This window comes from Simochromis diagramma, unplaced genomic scaffold (assembly GCF_900408965.1).
Source record: "Simochromis diagramma unplaced genomic scaffold, fSimDia1.1 OVJJ01000026.1, whole genome shotgun sequence".
NCBI classification, from domain to species: domain Eukaryota; kingdom Metazoa; phylum Chordata; class Actinopteri; order Cichliformes; family Cichlidae; genus Simochromis; species Simochromis diagramma.
Window position 1 is genome coordinate 9,400,329 of NW_024386985.1, and position 6,000 is coordinate 9,406,328.

At 37.8% G+C, this 6,000-nt stretch overlaps 1 long non-coding RNA gene across 1 annotated transcript in view; it reads left to right on the forward strand.

Moving 5' to 3' along the window:
* Positions 1 to 5,166, forward strand: part of LOC120738736 — a 21,650-nt gene extending 16,484 nt beyond the window's left edge. The window contains exon 3 of the long non-coding RNA XR_005697046.1: positions 5,154 to 5,166. This is a non-coding gene — a long non-coding RNA (uncharacterized LOC120738736). The remainder of the gene's footprint in view (positions 1 to 5,153) is intronic.
* The last annotated feature ends 834 nt before the right edge of the window (positions 5,167 to 6,000 follow it).

Consider the following 6,000-nt stretch of genomic DNA (forward strand, 5'->3'; position numbering starts at 1 on the left):
CTTGTGCATGTGATTCAGTCAACAACCCCTTAGGAGCCATCAGCTCAGTACCAAAGAATCTGATACCAGAACAAAAGCTCTTTGTTTCTTGTTTATAAGAATAGTGTACAAAATGGGCAGGCAATGTGTACTAGTACAACTAGTACTTTAAATATTAGTAGTAATTCAAGTTCTAGTTCAAGAAAATTTAAATTGCAACATATATAAAACTGAAAAAATGGAAATAGCATGCAAAGCATGTATCTTTCATCACAAGCACTTTTTCCATTTTGTTTTTCATCCCCATACATGAGCTGCACCAAGATATGTTGAAGCGCTAAACTAAAATAGGCTGATCTCGCAGAGATACCATATGTCGTGTAAGAACCAGAGCCGATCAAATGAAAGAGCAGATTGAGATGTACGCTTGGGTAACTGGTCCACCTCGTTTCTCTAGTTATTTTCTTATCAGCCCAGTAACTGCTGCCTGTGCTTTTACAGAAATGCTTTCAAGTCCTAAAGTCTCTTTCACAGCTGTGCTTCAGGCCAGGTGTGTCTTCACTACAACCAGCACTGGGAGATGCCAACTTTCTGTCATTTGCATATTTCTAATCTCTTACTCTGTGACCTGTAATTACTGTGTTTTAGTGTTGAAAAAAATTCAGTTGATGAGTTGACATTAGGTGATGTGACATATATATTGCTTATGCCTATAATTTACTGTCCTTTTTCTTCTTGGAACTATGAGATTATAAAAAAAATGTGAAACACTTTCATGAAGCTGCAGAACAACAAAATTTATTTCCTGCTAAGAGAAAACAGATGTACACTGAGTACAATGTATGTGTGTTTTTGAAAAGGCTTGTGCGTCTCCTGAAATGTTTCCAGTAACAAGATAGAGAGAAAGAAAGGGAGAGAGAGCAAGAGAGACAAAGAGTGAAAGAGAAAGAGAGAGATACTGCTCTTTCACAATAAAAGCCTTTGTTAGTGGCCCCTTGATTCATGCCTTAGGTCTTCAAGGGTCGTGCTAATTGGTATGTGAATGTGTATGTGTGCATGCGAAAGATAGAAAAAGTTCTCATGGTTTCTGTTGAACATCAAAAATCAAACAGCAGTAACAGATTGTTTCAGTTTTTGAAACAAGAAGGAATGCTGGAAAACTTTTTTTCCCCAGTTCTGAGTTGTCAAAGCTTGTCAAAAAGACCTGTAATTTAGCAAAGAGTGAATCTTAATAAGTGACTTGCATAGAGTCACAACCCTAAATCCCCAAATCTTCTGGGAAAAGAGAATAATTAAAATCACATCAAATTATTTTTTAGGGGTTCTAATAGTAATTCCTCCATAGCCATAAATGCAGTGTTGAATCTGCTGCCACATATTGGTTGTTGGATGATAGCACCCTATATCTTGTGATTAACGCAAAGCTGAATATGGTTATACAACAGGAAATATTTGTATGACAGAGGACATATGTGGTTCCATGAAATGTTTCATCGGCCTTGTAATGAGATACACTGTCCTGGAAGTACAGAAAGCTGAAAAAAGACAAATCCATACCCAGATGGAGGTGCTGTAATTTGCTCAGACGTGTTTTATAATGAGCAGAACAAAAAGGACTGCACAAAGTAAAATCTTTTAAACAAAAGAGAAACCAAAAGCTGAAAAACTTCTGTATAAAAGAGCACCAGTGGGTAAGTACTTGTTGGTGCTATTTTCTTTTTATGTTCATGTATTAGGCAACCTGTTTTCTAAGTATGCTACACAATTACTTTTATTTTAATAACTGTAATGGGTGGGGATTTAATTGACAATATAAAATGAGTTTTCTCAGAGAGACAAACTGACTTCAACGTCAGTACAAGGCTGATGAAACAATTTATTTCCTGGGAATTCCTGTTCGCATCAGGATACCAAACAAACACACACCGCACTGGCAGTTACCATTGACCGACATCAGCATAGTTAGTAACTGCTCCCAGACGGTCCCAGGAATCAAAATTGTATTTCTAAGAAATGAGCAATTCCTTTATTGATGCTTGGAAATATCAGAGGGAAAAGGGGTTCAAGAGAACACTACCTACTATGGAATTGGACATGGGGCCTTTTGAATGTAAGGTGAATATCTTATCCACCACAGCATGGAGCCACTAAGTACTTAAAGGTGATCATTTGCTTTTAAACTGCAGAAAGACCTGAGCACTAAAAATACTTGTGTTTTTGTTAACCATACTGCATGCTCAAAGTTACAGTCACACTGACACAGATGGTTAGAGAGACAGAAATCGTGTGCTAGTGTCCACCAACCTTAAAACCAAAACAAAACAGAAGAAGTTTACACATCTGTGTATTTTCTGTTTCTAGTGTTAAACATGTGAGATGTGATGATAGGAGTGAGGTAGTTTACGCTTTTCTTCAAAGGTCATTGATTAAATATAACTGGTATCGATGAGCTAGTTAATGACACTCCTCTCATTCTGAAGCCTACAGAGAAAACAGTTCAAGTCTGCTGGGTTTGACAAAGAGATCGTTTGAAAGAAGATACATTTTGCTTCAATTTGCTGATAAAATTTTGTCTGTAGAGTGAAAAATGCGTGCTTAGCAGCAGGCTAAAGAAAAGATTTTCAAACCCTTTTCTTAATATTCAGAGTGAATTAATCACCAAGCCACAGGGAGGCATAAGCCAGTGTACGCCTAGTGCCAGTTTCAAGATAAATGGGAATTGTTGCATCATGAAGGGCACACGGCATAAAGTCATTTACAAATTAAACATGCAGATCATCAGTAAGATTGCCACAATGGATTGGGGTCGTTGTGATGACTACTAAAGGGAGCAATTGAAATAAGCAAGAGAAGACCTGGTGCAAATTAACAACTGGTCCAACAAGTACAAAAGCTCAACTACCACATTGTGTGTAGTCAGAGAAACCTGCAGCTGGTTTACTGAAGAAGTGTGTTAAAGACAAGTCAGTAGAGACTGAATATCCATGTAATTGGCATCATTACATATTTTATCCTGCTTATCTTGCTGGCATGCTGCTCTTTACATTCAAGAATATAAACCGTAAGTCAGTTTGGCATTTATATATGTATGCATATATCTTTTAAACATCATTTTCTACATCTTTATGCTTCAAAAACTGTGCAGAGCTTTTGCACTTTATCTTAGGTTGATGTGCAGCACTTCTAACACTGTACAAAACAAAGGTTTCATCACACTGTTTATAATACTGAGCTTTGGCCAGTCTTATCAGCCTACGGTGGGGGTCTGAAGAAGATGATTTTCATCTGAGGGAACTGCTGGTGAAGATTGTAAGTCCTGTTTGATCCCTGGGATATGCATTGGTCCTCCTGATGTTTCTGATATGTCTTCTGTCTTAGTGGATCAACAGGACATCTGGCGCAGGAAGTGTGTAATGAAAGAAGGAAAGAGGTTCCTCCCAGGTTGAGCCCAGCAGCCTCCCTTATTCCCATACTGTTCCCCGTGGGTGAATATAACTATTTATGGTAATGCAGGTTTCAGGTCCTATTTGCTGGATAAATGAAACCTTCTACTCATGCATTTTTAAAGGTCATGTTTTATTAAATTTTTCTGTTTCCACATTACTAGGCTGTAGAGTGTTTTGTGAGCATATAATGCCTGTAAAAATGTTTTAAATTTCAAAATGATTTGATTCATGATGTAGTCTAATGCTAAAATCTGACAAGGCAAGGCATACTATCCAGATGATTCTGATATTTACTGTCACTCTGGGCCTCTGTGGAATATTTGGTTGATGCTATTTCATTGTATAAAATGACCATTATAAAACTAAATATGCATTGAAACATGTTGACTTAATAAAAACAGCACAGGTGCACAGGTGGGTAAAATTGCTAACCAAAAGGTACGAACACATTTTATGCCTTTGGTAACTGCTAAATTAGTTAATCACTAACAGTAGAAGGAGCCAGGTTGCAGTGGTTGAGTCAAATGGGTGTGTGTTTGATACAGCAACTCCTTCCCGTATCACTACTGTGCACACTAGCTCCAAAAGAGCAAGATGGCATCACTTAAGTGGGAAACCTTAGTTTTAATTGTGTACAGCGGGTCCTCCATCTTTTTTGGAGTCATTGACCCAGACATGACGGCAGGACAAGAAAATCATGGTTTCAGCCTAAGCTGATAATGGTCAACTGTAACGCTGAGCTGTCATAAAATAAATGTTTGATGTCTGGATCTTATGTAAAGTCTATGGTGATAATACCTTTAGCTTCCAGAGGGAGGCTTGACAGAATTCTCCTAAACACTGAAAACAAATGCTCTGTTTACTTAATTCATATGTTTTAGGTGATGAAAAGCAACCTGCTGTTAGTGTTACAAATGTGTGGGACATGCTGACCAGACATTACAATAATGCTGTCCTTGCAAGCTATCACCAGAAACGCTAGCCAGCAAAACATATTATTCTTATTTTATTAATATACGACAGCAGTTGCCAGTACAAATATGTTGCCATGCCACCGGCCATGCTATCTGCAGCCCTCGTGGATGAGAGCTGATGGGTTAGTGGAGCAGCTTCAGCTGGCTTTAGCCCCCAGGCTAGCTGTACTGTAGCACTAACTACGGATGTTCACTTCAATCCACACGAAATTCAATTTATTTAGCACCAAATCGCAACAACAGTTCCCTCAAGGCCTCAATGTTGTAAGGTAAAGACCCATAATTTGCTAGTTGTTTGAACAAGAGAAAAACGTTAAAAGCTCACTAGTATAAAAGAGAGTTTTATGTCTTTTAGACTAGTGAACTTTCAACGTTTTTCTCGAAAAGATTGCGAACTGAGCTCGCTTTAAATGGATGACTGTAATCAATGGCCAAACAAATATTTCCCATGTGTTTTAGAAGCTATATAAAACGTTAAATATGTTTCTCAGGAATCATAAAATGCTTTAAACGTAATTGGAACCTGCATCACTTTGCGTCATGTATAAAGCTGCAAACACACACAGTATCAGAAGAGCTTGCAGAGCTTAACCAACCTTTGCAGTGTTTCTTGGTTCCCATACAAATGTCCACAGCCCAGTACAGAATGCGGGTAATATAACGAAAAACCCTTTTAGGTTTGTACAGAAAGTCAAAATTAATGTAGAGAGGATGAAGAAGTCTCTGTGTTTCACTTTAAAAGTTGTAGTGTCAGGTCTGAACCCAGTACAAGAACAAGAATATTGATAGATTACCCTCACATAAGTTTTGTGAGATCAAAGTGGGTGATGAAGTGACAGATTTATTAGTCTTTATCAAGAAGTATTTATTTAATCAGTTATTTTATTTTTATCTAGCAAGTTATATTCATTATGAACAGGAGCATTGTAATTTATTTTAGCATGTCCCCTGGCTGCTCCTCCCTGAGCCTGGTTCTGCTGGAGGTTTCTACCTGTTAAAAGGGAGTTTTTCTCTCCCACAGTCACCAAGTGCATGCTCATATGTGTTTGTTATTGGGGCTATCTCTGTATTATTGTAAGATCTTTACCTTATATGTCTTCTGCTTTCACTATTTTATTGTTCAGTACTTTGGTCAACAACTGTTGTTTTTAAAAGTGCTATATAAATAAATCAACTTGAAACTTATAATATGAAGAATACTGAGGACATTTGGTCCTATAAAAATAACATTGAAATAAAAGTTGCACACAGAGATTTTGTGTAGTTCCTTGTCTTGCAGCAGTCTTCACTGAAGCCCCTGACCTGCAAACAGTTTTATTTATGAACTGTCAGAGGTGGGGAAAGTGGCTATGAAAATGTAATCTTCTCCTAAGTGGTTACTGGTTAGAATGAAAGCAGTGTCACGCTGAACGTGGATCGTGGGTGTAATAGACGACTTTATAAAGGATTTGTTTCTGCAGTCACCGGGTGTAACGAGTTGACATTTCTATTTGACAAGCAACGTGAAGCAACCGACACCCTCAACTCCCTATTTAAAATTTACTGGTCTAGAAATGAGAAAGCAAGCTGCCCCTTGAAAGCCATAACTCTAATGTGTGACA